Below are 14645 nucleotides of genomic sequence, written 5' to 3'. Positions count from 1 at the left end.
ACAAGTCTACGATCTATACGCAGGGGATTCGACCAGCGACAATGGTTTGAAACCAGGAGGAGAAAAGAAAGAGAGAAAGAGAGAGAGAGAGAGAGAGAGAGAGAGAGAGAGAGAGAGATGAGAAGAAGTAGAAGACGAAAAATGAATGAATGAATGAATGATTTATACAGCCAAATTTATAATCATGCTGTTCGCGCAGTCTCATAACAGTACCTGTCCGTTTCTCAGCCGTTCCATTCCATGAGCGGCCCGCATAATTGAAAACGAGATTATGTTACACAATAGCTGCTTATTACGCAAAAACAAGTATTATTTGACTTTACCGACGTTTGGCTCATTCATATAGCAGTAACAAAAATACAATAGAGATATTTTACGGTTTTCCGGCGTGACACAATAAGCTACTAGCCCGCTCGGTCGATTAGGTAAACACAACGTAGACTTCTGCTGCAGGGAGTGCTAGTGTTTCTCTTTAGTTAAGTGAAATCTGAAAGTTCGGTGACAGCTGAGATAGTAGTTTTTACGACATGCTTGACGTTTTACACGTACTCGATATTCGAAAGAATTCTTCTTCCAATGATCACCAGTACGAATCACTGCGTAAGAAACGATGTGCAGGAACGAGGAGTGGTTCTCAGAAAGTGCTTTTACAGTAGACCAAGTTGACAGTGCATTTACTTTTTGGAAGAAAGGACATTCCGTTCAAGTAGATCAGTTACAGATTTATTACGAATTTATGTTTATTTTTGACACAATTATAAAAATAAAATAAAAAAGTTATTGCGTTAAAAAAATAAAGTTAATAGTACATTTACTGTTTGCATCACAAGGAATATATTGTGAAAGATACCTAACTGCATTTACGCCCTTCCCTTATGAAATCCTCAAGCAGGCTCATTTTGTGTCAATATTCTTACCATTTGACAATTACAAACGTATTTTCCAAAGGTCGTATGCCAATCACATCCATCATCTTTTACTGTAGGATTTTCGTGTGTGCCCTTAGAAGGTTGAGGTCGATATGATGGTCTTTATGTAAGCAATTTCGTTAGTACATTGTTCACGGATCTTCTCAGTTTAACACTCTAATGCATCTGAACTCCAGATTGCTTACCCGTCAAGTGAACGGCGAAGTACTATTGCCTTAGCTACTGTCAAAAAGTGAAAACTGAAGAACAAGCTGGAAGTTATAATCGCTGGCAAGAGCACAACTATTTATTCGAATTCGAATGCCAATTAATACCAAAACACAATTTTGCTCATTCGATGGTGCGTGTGTGTGTTGTTCATTAAGGTTCAAAAATGGTTCAAATGGTTCTGAGCACTATGGGACTTAACATCTTAAGTCATCTGTCCCCTAGAACTTAGAACTACTTAAATCTAACTAACCTAAGGACATCACACACATCCATGCCCGAGGCAGGATTCGAACCTCCGACCGTAGCAGTCCCGCGGTTCCGGACTGCAGCGCCTAGAACCGCACGGCCACCGCGGCCGGCCTGTTCATTAAGTCACGCACCTTTGAATGCTTGTCTGTTGTCTGTTAGGCAACTCACTCGCCCAATGCTGAAGGGCAGGGGGGAGTGAGGTAGAGGGGTGGAATAAACTTCAGTTATTGGAAAGATGGTTGTGACGACGAACAATAAATTGCAAAACAACGGAGTTTCATTGCTGCAGATCACATCACCTCTCATAAAGCGCCACCGCGATAGTTGTGATTTGCTGGTGTGCAACGAGCGTAGTTCACATGAGGGTTGTTTTACTCTATTAACGTGTCCTCTGGGCTCTTGTTCTACATTTAGAATTGTTTCAGATTTTTTATTTTTTTATTTTTATTTATTTATTTATTTATTTTAGCCCTTCTGCCTGTCTATATCCGACCGACATTGCGAAGAACCTAGCCACTCCCTGGACTGATGATTCGTGATTATTTGCCCCTGTCGCTGAAAGAGTTTCAACTTTACAGAAGTCAGTTTGTACGCAGTACCGGCACCTCTCATTCATGTTCCAATTCTAACAAAATACGAGGACGAAAATGAAGAAGAAGAAGGAGAGGAGGAGGAGGACGAGAGAAGAGTGATAAAATTAAAAATTTTAACACCATTATCATTAGAGACATTAGAGTTTTGGGAAAATATTAGCTGTAGATTTGTTGGAGGAATCACTCCCAACAATCGTCTGAAGTGAAGAAAACTTAAAACAGAAAAGCGGAACGTAAATTTGAACACCCTAGTCCTTCATTATATGATTCCTTTTCATTCCTTAAAACGAATGTACGGAACATCATTACAGATACACAATTCGTATAACTAAGAATAATCAATACCCTAATACCCTCAGCAGAATTTTTTAAATCGCGTCTGGAGAACATCATGGAGGGATTAAGTTAGCATCGGGAAATGAAGAAAGCTGAATGCCTTCTCATGTTATGTTCTAGAACAATACACTAAAGTAAGCAGATATCGAAACTAAAGTTCAGGGTGAACGTAACGTAAAGTAAAAATGAAGTTCCTTGTGCAGCATGGTGGATTATCTAATGAGGTAGAAAACAAAGGCATCGGAGAACTTCGCGTGGTACGAAGTGTTAGGAATATTTGCTGGTCTTGTACATTAATATGTAATTAATGGGTTGTGCATTTGTACATAATAAACAAAGTCCATTCTCTTCCTGTCGTGAATTTTCCAATATAGCAAAGCATACTGCAAGACTCATCTTAAAAAGAACGACTGACTGTTTCGGGTCATCTGCCTGGGGCCAATGCACCGTAATAACAATTTCTACCGTTTTTGGTGTAGTCCTATGACGTTAATAATATGTCAGCTGTTACGACTGATCGATCACCGTGGCACTCTCATATACGTAGGAAGCTTCCCTGTCGAATGACTGCTGCTTCGTTTTCCATCTAAGGCGTCATTGGGGTGAATTTTTAGCAAGGGAGGGGGGGGTGATTTTTGTCAGCACTCCGTTCACCTGTTCGTTAATATAGGATTTCGAAACTGGAGGTCCTACTGCTTCTTTAAATAGATCTTATATGATGTCCCGATGCTAGGAGGACACCATTAATAACACAGTACAGTAAAAGAAAAATTTAATTTTCTCTTTCGATCGCCAATTATTTAATACCTTATAAGTAGTTTCAGTACCTTATGCACCATCATCATAAAAAAGTATTACCAACATTACTGTGATCGCTACGTCCTAGTGACATTCCCACCGTTTCAGGCAATATAACTGTCACAAATAACAGTGAACCTTATATATTCACAGGATAAAGAGATTTGAAGAAAACAGCTTACTCTGTGAACTAGAGCTAAATGCTATTTGCAGCGCTCACAGGAAGGAAAAGTGCACCGGTCTGAGATCTGTGACATCCCACGAAAATTAGTCGACCGTGGTTTATACGGATATTAATCTTGATAGTGGCATTTTTTTCCTCTCTCGGTTCGCGTAGAATGGCCGAAATCTGGAGACCCAATAGAAATCGTACTAATCCAATCATTGCGTTCGAACTACAGTCTGCATAGACAACAATTTCTGCGTCGTCGTTGAATGCTGTTTCATTCTTTGTGTAGCATTTAGAGTAGTTTTGTGATAAAGAGTTATGAGACTGTTTTTAATGTTTCACTGGGACCACCCATGACTCCTCAGACAAATAACGTTAATTTCTTCTTAAGAAGCTTTGATATGTGTCGACTTGGGTTTGGCACGCTCGAGGCCCACTTGCTTTCACTACAGTAGCTATATATTTGACACACAATGTAACCACGGGTACGTGGTTTATACCACTTAGCTGTAAGATCTGCTAAATCATAACGAAAATTCGAAATTGGTCGCAGCAAAAGAAACTTTAATAGCGACCTTTTGTGGTATATATATAAAAGTCTTTCGTAGAATTACAGTTTTGTCGGCCTATGACATTTAAATTTTCACTAGCTTAGCATTTGATTCGCAACTGTTCAAGGTACTACACGAACCAGGTGGCCCTTATCTCAAAGTTATCCGTGACCCAACATGTACGAGATGGAGTTTGCTTTCTCAGTTTCCCTGTTACCCTCTCAATAAAGGGTAATCTGGTACTGAGAGTATAGTAAGTACTTCTGTGAAGGATATCTGCAGCAGTTGCCGTTAATAGGGTAGCGGGTCAGATGCTCAAGCAGGAAGAGAGGTAACAAGTCTCCCACAGAATGCACTGAGTGCGCAAAAATTCACATGGCAAAGTTCTCACGATAGTTATCGTGGACTGTTTCCTGTGTAGACCCACACAATGACTGATCTTACGAATACCGTGGTATAGTGCTGGGCGGCAGCAGCCATTAGAATATCTAATTCTACTAGAAAAAGGGCGTCGACTACAGAAACTTCGGTTGTACAAAAATAATGCGACTTAGTTTACGAGCGTAGAAAATATTGTAATGAAGCTGTCAGGCTGCTTGTAACCGTGTATCGAGCCGACTAGAGCAGAATTACTGCGTGGTGCTCGCAACACGGTTTTTCCTACGAACTTATTACCTCGCGTGTCTCGATTAATGTAATTCCCCTTGTGTGTCTCGTCATATTTCCTTATACAGGAACAGCTAACGTATCCCCATGCGTCTTAAGTATCTTCCTCGTTGTGCGTCGCAATCTCTTCTACTCATAATGTTGGTCAGAGATTCAACATTAGTTGGCTGATAACATCGTGACAGTGTACAACAGATGCGGCACTACGACAAATGGACTCGAGATCACATTTCTATGCCACCTGGCTATTTTGTTAGACTTTTTGGCATTACAACAATTTTTTACGATGTCAGGTAATCACGTACGATTCCAATTATTCATCGGCATCTACATTCAACTGAAGGTACCAAAGAGTGCTGATAACCACAGTCTGCTTGAGTGCTTTATTTGCAAGGCATTTTTGTAAGGAAGCAATACCAACGAAAAATACGGAATACAGCACGGTGTTCAAAAGGTTTTTGCCTCGTATGGTGAACAACATTTGGTGATAAACTTAATCAGATGTTTGCAAGCACATAAAATGGAAATAAAGCCAGTTGACACCTGAAAAGTAGTTGGTGTTGCTGATTTTGTGTAGGAGGCCGGGTCGTTAGACATTAACGTCTAGTCTACACCGCAGTTACTACAGGCGTAGCACTAATTTTATAGCACAAGTATGAAGTAAGAACTTCGTTGGGGTTTCACTGAAGGGCCCACCCTGGAATTCACCTGAAGTGATTTGGAGAAGTAACGGAAACGTAAATAGGGATATCTGGACAGCAGTCAGAGCCTTACTCTTCAAATACAGTGTCAGAGACCGAGGGAGTTGGCGCAATGGTTGCTTTTATAAGGGCCCGTCTGTGTAGAATTATTCTGTCTTACAATCCAGTAACAGTCAGAAGTATTCGTGAAGTATTTGCTAGCTATTACATAAAGAAATATGGCGATATTCCAGAAAGAAAAGCTAGTGGTTGGATCGACTTCGTTCTTGTGTACGGCAAATATTGATCTACTGAAAAAGAGTAGCTGCAAAATTACTATGAGCTCCTTTTATGGTCCCCCTGAAGTCAATATGCACACAAAATAAATTCGATACAATGATTCAGGGTCTATTAAGTCCTAACAAAGTACTCAACTCAATTAATGAAATGAAATGCAACAAATACGAAGAACAAGATTCCTCTCTATGGAAGACGTTAACATTAGTAAAGCTTGTTCCTCCAGCGTTTTGACGCAAAACCCATGAATTTAAGATGAGAGAGGTTCTAAGAACTACAGAAACGTACAATTAATCGTCATACAGCCGCTTCACCCTCTCACGGGTAAATTTGAACATTCCTGTGTTTGAAACGTTGCCCAGCGTACTCGCAGGAAATTAGATTTTGTCCCTATGGAATGAAGGCGTCATGTGGTAACTATAAACAAAATGAACCTATTTCACGCAGTTCTGGATAATTCCATCGTGAATTAAGATGGTGCAGTTGCCGAAAGAGCCACTAGAAAAGTCATAGATAGGATAGAAGGAAAAACTGATTTTAGAATTTCACGTTTGTGGACGTCGAGGGGAAGGCAGATTTGAGGTTAACGCCGTTTCAGTTTCAGTGTTATTAGAGACAGTGCACTAGCTCTGATTGTAGAAGGGTGATGACATAATTGTCTTAGAATTCTGTACAAGCGATTTAGGAGACACGTGAAACACCTAAACACTGACGAGCTAACGAATATTTGTATACCTTGTTCCAGGATACTAATCCGGTGGCTTATTCACTGGAAACCTGTAGAAAGATGCATGATTACCGGAAGGTTAAAGACATCACTGAGGGAAAAAGGAGATCAGGTTCTCAGGTATGACGCCAGTATTAAGCGGAGAAGGAAATGATGAAATGTGGAAGGAAGCCATAGGTGAGCTATACAAAAGTACGAAACTCGAGGCAAATGTGATGGTAAAGGAAGAGGAGGTTAATGAAGAGAAGGGGGATGCAACAATGCGAGATAGAGTAGTTAAAGACTTAAGTCGAAATAAGCCACCTGGAACAGACGACATTCGCTAGATTCTTGGGAGAACGAACCATCACAAAACTTGTCTACTTTTCACTTGAGACAGGGGAAGTACCCTCAGATTCCAAGAATAATGTAATACTCCGAATGCAAAAAAAAAAGGCAGCTGTCGACAGGTTTATCACAAAACCGTAAATTTAACAACTAATGGTTGCAAAATATGAATTTTTATTCACAGAAGATCGGAACGACTGACAGAAATCTACATAGGTAAAGATGAGTTTGGATTTTGGAGATCGTAAAAATATACGAAGCAATAACAACTCTGTAACATTTTTAGAAGAAAGATAAAAAAAGGAAAAAACACACGTTTACAACTTTTGCAGATTTAGAAAATGCTTTGATGATATTGAGTGGAACACACATTTTAAAATTATTATGTTTCCAAGCGTAAATGCAGTAGGAGCTCAAGTGGACTAATTGTAAGATAAGTAGAAAGCCGAGCGCTGCACTGGAGGAAACACCGGCCAATTAGCCTGAAATGGTTTAGCGGAACAGCGACAACGTAAATCAGGGGCAGACGGAGGAGTTTTCGGATACCACTTTTTCCGAATACTCTTTCGGTTTTTTTACCATGGCGTCATCTCGATAGATACTGTTACAGTACCTCTGGCACCTAACTACTTTCCTCGCCTGTTGAATAACGTATAGAACAAGTTGTTGGAGGATGCGTGTCGTTAAGTTGTCATTTGAAGAGTAAGCTTGTTTACAAATGCATCCTCGTTTTGCCCGACCTACAGAAAGCGAAGAAGAATGATGTGTGGATAACTTACGCAGGAGCTGGGAGTAGGGTGGCGTAGCGGCGGCTGCTGGTCGCAGACTGTCGGCGCCGGCCGCCGCGACGCCGCTATCTGCAGCCAGCCGGGCGCGTCACCGCCGCGTCACACCGTCCGACATGCCTGCCACGCCCACCCGCATCCACACCTCGCACGAAACCAACCACAAACGAGTGCGAGGTTAATATCCTAACGCACGTAAACAGAATCGAGAATCGCATCCATTTCTTGCGACCTAAAGTCCCCGGACCTCCTACTAAGTGAATTTCGTGCTGAGCATCAAAGGGTCAAAGTTGCAGGTGGTATCTGTCAGAATGAGTCAATAGACGGAAATTATTGAGTTGGGACGGTATGTGATTATGAGAGGCCACAAATTCGAGTACTCCATCACAGATTTTTCGTCGGAGCTCCATATACACTACTAATCCTACTACTACAAAAACCACCCCTTTTCGTTTTGGTCATCTGAGGCCCACTTTAATTCGGATAAGCTTCGCTTCTTTCTAGTCTTTATCCTCCTCATACTCTGCAAGCTTCTTCGCTCTTCTGTACATGTTGCGTTTGTCCTAATACTGTCCTGGAAACTTATGAGTCTGAATTTCCATTTGAAAATCGCTTTTTAGTAGTCTGTTTTATTCCCATTTCGTCCAGACCTGTCTGTATCTCTTGTATCTAGCGTATTTTTGGTTTACGAGAAACTATATGAGTCTGCATTACATTTAAAAATCACTTTTTAGCAATCTGTTTTATTCCAATTTCATCCACACCTGTTTGTATCTAGCATATTTTTTGTTTACGAGAAACTATATTATCTGTTGGGTCAACATCCTCTGGTCCACTCTGAGGATGTATCCGAAGAATATTGTCCTTTTCCTGATGGAGCTCGCGATCCTCTCTATCCTCTCTATCGATGTGTCTTCTGTTCAGGCAGTCTCTTTTTCTTCAAGGCCCAAATATCCTCCTGAAAATTGTTTCACAAGTTTTACTCTCTGAAGTAATCCTATTCATACGAGATGAAGGGTTCCTACTGTGTATAAGGCTTCAAGGCAGATCACTATCAGGTAATGTCTTAATTTTGTATTGATCAAAATTTGGTCCCTATTTTAAGTGAGTATAGTGAGTCTTTATGCTAAATTCTTCTTGTTCATTCATATTTCCAAAACTTCTGTTTCACTTAGGTTTCTTAAATCCTTCTCATGTCATCCATCTAGGATATGTTGGTCATATACACACAGCAAAAAAAGCTTTGCACCACCTCGGTTCCGAGAGTTCCGGAACTTGTACAGAAAATTGGAATAAAGATCAACGCAAACATAATTTCCGCCCTTTTTATTGCTCATGAAAACCACACACTGCGTGTTGTACCACCATAAAGCGAGACCTTCAGAGATGGTGGTCCAGACTGCTGTACTCACCGGTACCTCTAATACCCAGTAGCATGTCCTCTTGCATTGATGCATACCTGTATTCGTCGTGGCATACTATCCACTAGTTCATCAAAGCACTGTTGGTCCAGATTGTCCCACTCCTCAACGGCGATTCGGCGTAGATCCCTTAGAGTGGTTGGTGGGTCACGTCGTCCATATACAGCCCTTTTCAATCTATCCCAGGCATGTTCGATAGGGTTCACGTCCGGAGAACATGCTAGCTACTCCAGTCGAACAATGTCGTTATCCTGAAGGAAGTCATTCACAAGATGTGGACGATGGGAGCGCAAATTGTCGTCCATGAAGACGAATGCCTCGCCAATATGTTGCCGATATGGTTGCACTATATGTCGGAGGACGGCATTCACGTATAGTACAGCCGTTACGGCGCCTTCCATGACCACCAGCGGCGTACGTCGGCCCCACATAATGCCACCCAAAAACGGCAGGGCACCTCCACCTTGCTATACTCGCTGGACAGTGCGTCTAAGGCGTTTAGCCTTACCTGGTTGCCCCCAAACACGTCTCCGACGATTGTCTGGTTGAAGCATATGCGACACTCATCGGTGACGAGAACGTGATACCAATCCTGAGCGGTCCATTCGGCATGATGTTGGGCCAATCTGCACCGCGCTAATGATGTCGTGGTTGCAAAGATGGACCTCGCCGTGGACATCGGGGGTGAAGTTGCGCATCATGCAGCCTACTGCGCACTGTTTGAGTCGTAACACGACGTCCTGTGGCTGCACGAAAAACATTAGTCAACATGGTGCCGTTGATGTCAGGGTCCCTACAAGCCAAAATCCGTAGGTAGCGGTCATCCACTGCAGTAGTAGCCCTTGAGCAGCCTGAGTGAGGCACGTCATCGACAGTTCCTGTCTGTCTTTATCTCCTCCATGTCCAAACAACATCGCTTTGATCACTCCGAGACGCCTGGGCACTTTCCTTGTTGAGAGCCCTTCCTGGCACAAAGTAACAATGTGGACGCAACCGAACCGCAGTATTGATCGTCTAGGCATGGTTGAATTACAGACAGTACGAGCCGTGTATCTCCTTCCTGGTGGAGTGACTGGAACTAATCGGTTGTCTGACCCCCTCCGTCTAATAGGCGCTGCTCATGCATAGTTGTTAACACCTTTGGGCGGCTTTAGTGATATATCTGAACAGTCAAAGGGACAATATCCACAGTCAACGTCTATCTTCAGGAGTTCTTGGAAACGGTGATGCAAAACTCTTTTTGATGTGTGTTCATTGTATTCATGACAAAGGTATGCAGCAGCGTAGTTTCTCAGTTCATTAGAAGAGGTGACTAATCAGTTTCCCAAAATCGTCTGCAAATGTCGCTTCTTCCTGTAATTCTTTTTACTTTATCCAACTTTTTCCATCTTATCAAGGACACCGTTGGAGAGCCAGACGAGAGTCTACCTTCCTTTATGACTTTGGTTATGATCTTGAAAGACTGAAAGGTTTCTTCTGAACCTCACCTTTGATGTAGTGTTGGTTAACGACTGTTTAATCAGCTCACTGAATTTTCTCTCCTGACTCATCTCCTCTACATCTGAAGGTTTTCGTCTCTCTACTGCATGATAGGCTTTCTTTATATGCGATTATACCAGTTTCAGATTCAAAATTATTTCCGCGCATGATCTGCTCAGTTTGGCAACTCCTTAGTTCTCAACAATTTGTGGTTTTAATTGTTTTTCCGTTAATAACATCTTTTTGTGAAGTGGAAGCTTCAAGTAACCATTAAATCAAAATAATGATGTAGTGAACCAATGATAAAAACTGATATAAAATTACCAGGCTGTGAGAACCAATCGACACAAAGGTGCTTAGTGTGGTGCAGAGACCCTTGGAGCAGTGGAACAAAATATTATGGAGTGATTAGCCACGGTGCACTAATTGGAGTTCGGGTGGTCGTGTACGAAATTGCCTGATGAATGCTGTTCATCTGTCTGTTGTCAGTACAGTGACATTCAGTTAAGAGCTGTGGTGAATTAAGCCTCCCACTCTTCGTATAGACAGGGATCATTTATTTTGATGACTGGCAGACTCAACGCGGATGCTCATAAAAACATTTTAGACAGTAGCATAATTACAAAAAAATGTAACAATAATTTAGAATCTGACCTTTTCTGTATGGGCATGTTAATGTCCCTCCTTATAAAGAAAGTATGCTGTAACGTGATACCAAGTAAATGAGGGGGTTTTCTTGGACTGACCTTCTCAAAGCATCAACTCCGACAACATGAAACATCTATGCAGTAAACTTCAGATCTGACTATGTGCTACATCAAATGATTCATAAACTTAGCACCATCATTTACAATGTGGCTCCAGGCAACGGTTTTGCACATTTTCCATCGTCATAAGGTGAAAACAGAAATCGTCCCCGACATATCCCAACAAATAGCCATCGAAGAAAGTGATATACATTGCAGATTGGACAAGAAACACGTTGCGTGAAAATAGTATCCAGTAAGCTCATAGGACTACAGAGCTAATACTCCCTAGTGGCCCATCCATTTCCATGTGAGGGAATAAATGAAAAGAAAAATCACCGTGCTTTAGGAGTAATACAAACCAATTCCGCCTTATTGTATGTTAAATAAGTGTATAGCTTTCAACGAAGATAAACACTACCCTTACGATAACATCAAAAGTGGTCTTTGAGAAGACGAACGACTGATGTTCTTCGATTTTTGGGCACAGTGTATCACCAAATGATAAATCCAGTAGCACCAGTAAGGTAATGTTTAGGAACTACAGATTACGTACAGGTTATTAGCATTATTCCTCCACGGTTCAAGTAGATTCGATACGATCACCACTGGAAGCAATCGCGGTATCGATTACACTCTATGTTCTCTCAGTAGATAATGGTATATATAGCTAACATCTATACAGGGTTATTACAAATGATTGAAGCGATTTCACAGCTCTACAATAACTTTATTATTTGAGATATTTTCACAATGCTTTGCACACACATACAAAAACTCAAAAAGTTTTTTAGGCATTCTCAAATGTTCGATATGTGCCCCTTTAGTGATTCAGCAGACATCAAGCCGATAATCAAGTTCCTCCCACACTCGGCGCAGCATGTCCCCATCAATGAGTTCGAAACGGTAAGGCTTCTGCTTTAGCCTTTTCCGTAAGATTTTCCAAACCGTCGGCTGTGGTACGTTTAGCTCCGTGCTTGCTTTATTCGTCGACTTCCGCGGGCTACGCGTGAAACTTGCCCGCACGCGTTCAACCGTTTCTTCGCTCACTGCAGGCCGACCCGTTGATTTCCCCTTACAGAGGCATCCAGAAGCTTTAAACTGCGCATACCATCACCGAATGGAGTTAGCAGTTGATGGATCTTTGTTGAACTTCGTCCTGAAGTGTCATTGCACTGTTATGACTGACTGATGTGAGTGCATTTCAAGCACGACATACGCTTTCTCGTCTCCTGTCGCCATTTTGTCTCACTGCGCTCTCGAGCGCTCTGGCGGCAGAAACCTAAGTGCGGCTTCAGCCGAACAAAACTTTATGAGTTTTTCTACGTATCTGTAGTGTGTCGTGACCATATGTCAATGAATGGAGCTACAGTGAATTTATGAAATCGCTTCAATCATTTGTAATAGCCCTGTATTTCAAAGCACAGTGTCTTCTCGTTCTGTAAATATTAAATTACACACCTTTCCATCTAATTTCTCTAGACTAACTTAAATAATTCATGGCCAGCTGCCACGTGAACCCGCTGTCCTAAAGGTGATCTTCACCACCGTACCAAAATGGTCAGCATGGCTGGGGTGTGTTACACAACTGTTTTAAACAAACTGCCACAAACCTGAGTAAAACCCGTGAGAGAGAGTAGAATTAAATCAGAATAAATTAATCCCCACTGGATAATGAAATACGAAATAGCATTAGTAATTGCCAACACATAACTACTTACATTTTGATTTCCCGTGTTAAATTGCACGTGCAGCTACATCAGTGACCGCAGGAGAAGCAGATTGAAAGGGGGCCAGGGACATGCTGTAGGCCACAAATCCCCAAGGAGTCCACCCCAGCGCTATTCGCAAACTGGCTGCCCGTCTCACTGTGTGACTGGAAACACGAGGCAGACAAAAGTCGTCCAGAGCTGAGCTGAAGGAAGTCAAATTTCGTCGAAAAACACGGGCTATTAACACATCTTAGGAAATGGAATGGAAGTAGAGGGCGACTGTGCCTACAGAGGCCGAACTGTACTTGCCACTGCACAAAGGTAGGCAGATGGAGGGAGTAAATCGTACATGTTTTGGAGCCCCAAAGTAACATTTTTTAACTGGTTAACCACTTGAAATTCGAATAAGTAAAAGAACCCAGAATATTGTTAAAAAAAACCTTACTGGCCAGCACTGATAAGAATTAATATTCAGCCAATCAAAATTACGCAACGCCAAAAAAAAAAAAAAAAAAAAAACACAGGGCTCAAAGTTTTCCTTACCGGATGCGCTCTGCAGGTAGTAACTTTACTTCCGTATTTTATAATCTCTGTGTCCACGTTTCTTCAGAATTTCTGCACGCCCGGGACAAGAGGCTCTCATCCTGCTGAATTGAGCTTCGACGCAGGTAGAGACGAGCTGTTTGTATCAAGGCAATGGCCGATTTTGCAGCCACTTCAGCCATCAGTTGCAGATTCTAAGTATGGGGAGACACAGCCGCAGCAGTGAAGAAAATTGTGTGAAAAGGCGAAGTTTCCATGACGATGTTCGGTAATTCTTGTCTTGTTCAAATACCTTACGAGAGTGCAGTCGGGTGATATCTAAAACCGCCGATATTTCGACAGGAGCACACACTGCCATTTTCCAGGCAAAACTGAAGCAAATAAGCGCGGTGCAAGCGAATTTAATACCTCTGTTTTCAGAGAGACTCCGTAAAAGGTAACATACACACACTGAAAACACTAGCGTCGTTACAAACCAAGGATGACCGACGTTAGAAGCTATCGATAGCAAAATTAATAATCAACGGGCGAGATAGTGCAAACTCCCCTTTTTTGACAAGTGAGAGAGCAGGATTCCATGCAGAATTTAAACAAGATTACTTGCTAATATAATTTCAACAACTTCTTTAATAATACTATCCTAGTAGCTGAAAGTGCGTGCCAGAATCTCCGTGTTTTTATATTCGGTAGGACGACTGGTGCCAAGACAATGTTCTGTAACACGACATTGCGTACCTGTGCTATCCCGAATTATGATTCAATGTTCCTTCGGACGTGCATACAAGTTGGAGCAACAGGCACAGAGGGGAATACAATCGCTATGAAATACATGAAATGTATTCGCAGTTGCGAATATGGACAACCATCAGCTGTATGATGAATGACGACAAAGAAAATTTGTGTCGGACCGGGACTCGAAGCCGGATTTCCCGCTTATCGTCAGCGGTCGCCTTTCAGTTTTGCTATCCGTGCATGACTCACGTCCAGACCCAAACTTCCGTATCTCGTCAACCATTTGTCTACAACCTGTAATCGTACATACATTATTTATATTCCCATACAGAGGAGACATTTTACTCGAAAGTTGCTTTCCCGTTGTCCGAAGGAACATTGCATCGCAGTTCGGAATAACACAGTCGCTGCAATGTCGTATTTATCCGCCAACACCGAGAAACTGACTTTTAAGTAAAGTGTCTCCCCTGTACGGGAAAACACGGAATGTATGTACGAGTACAGGTTGTAGACACATGGTTGACGACACGTGGAAGTTTGGGTGTGGCCTTGAGTCATGCTCGGATAGCCCAATGGCAAGGCGTCCGCTCGCAATAAGAGAGGAATCCGGTTCGGGTTCTGGTTCCCGTCCGACAAAAATTTTCATTAACGCCATTCCCTTATACAATTAATGGTTGTCGCAACTACGAATACAT

General features: G+C 42.0%; 1 protein-coding gene across 3 annotated transcripts in view; it reads right to left on the bottom strand.

Moving 5' to 3' along the window:
• The window catches only part of LOC124798034 (villin-1), a 370930-nt gene that overhangs the window by 146360 nt on the left and 209925 nt on the right, over positions 1-14645 (bottom strand). Inside the window, exon 1 of one of the 3 annotated variants that reach the window (XM_047261253.1) lies at positions 7312-7345. The exons of the other annotated variants lie outside the window; for them this stretch is intronic. The gene's annotated coding sequence lies outside the window, so the exon portion shown is untranslated. Of the gene's footprint in view, positions 1-7311; positions 7346-14645 lie in introns of those variants that run through there. 3 annotated transcript variants of the gene reach the window in all.

The sequence above is a fragment of the Schistocerca piceifrons genome, chromosome 5, assembly GCF_021461385.2.
Source record: "Schistocerca piceifrons isolate TAMUIC-IGC-003096 chromosome 5, iqSchPice1.1, whole genome shotgun sequence".
NCBI lineage: Eukaryota > Metazoa > Arthropoda > Insecta > Orthoptera > Acrididae > Schistocerca > Schistocerca piceifrons.
The sequence above is the reverse complement of the archived record's forward strand: the minus strand, read 5'-3'. Positions and strand labels throughout refer to the sequence as shown.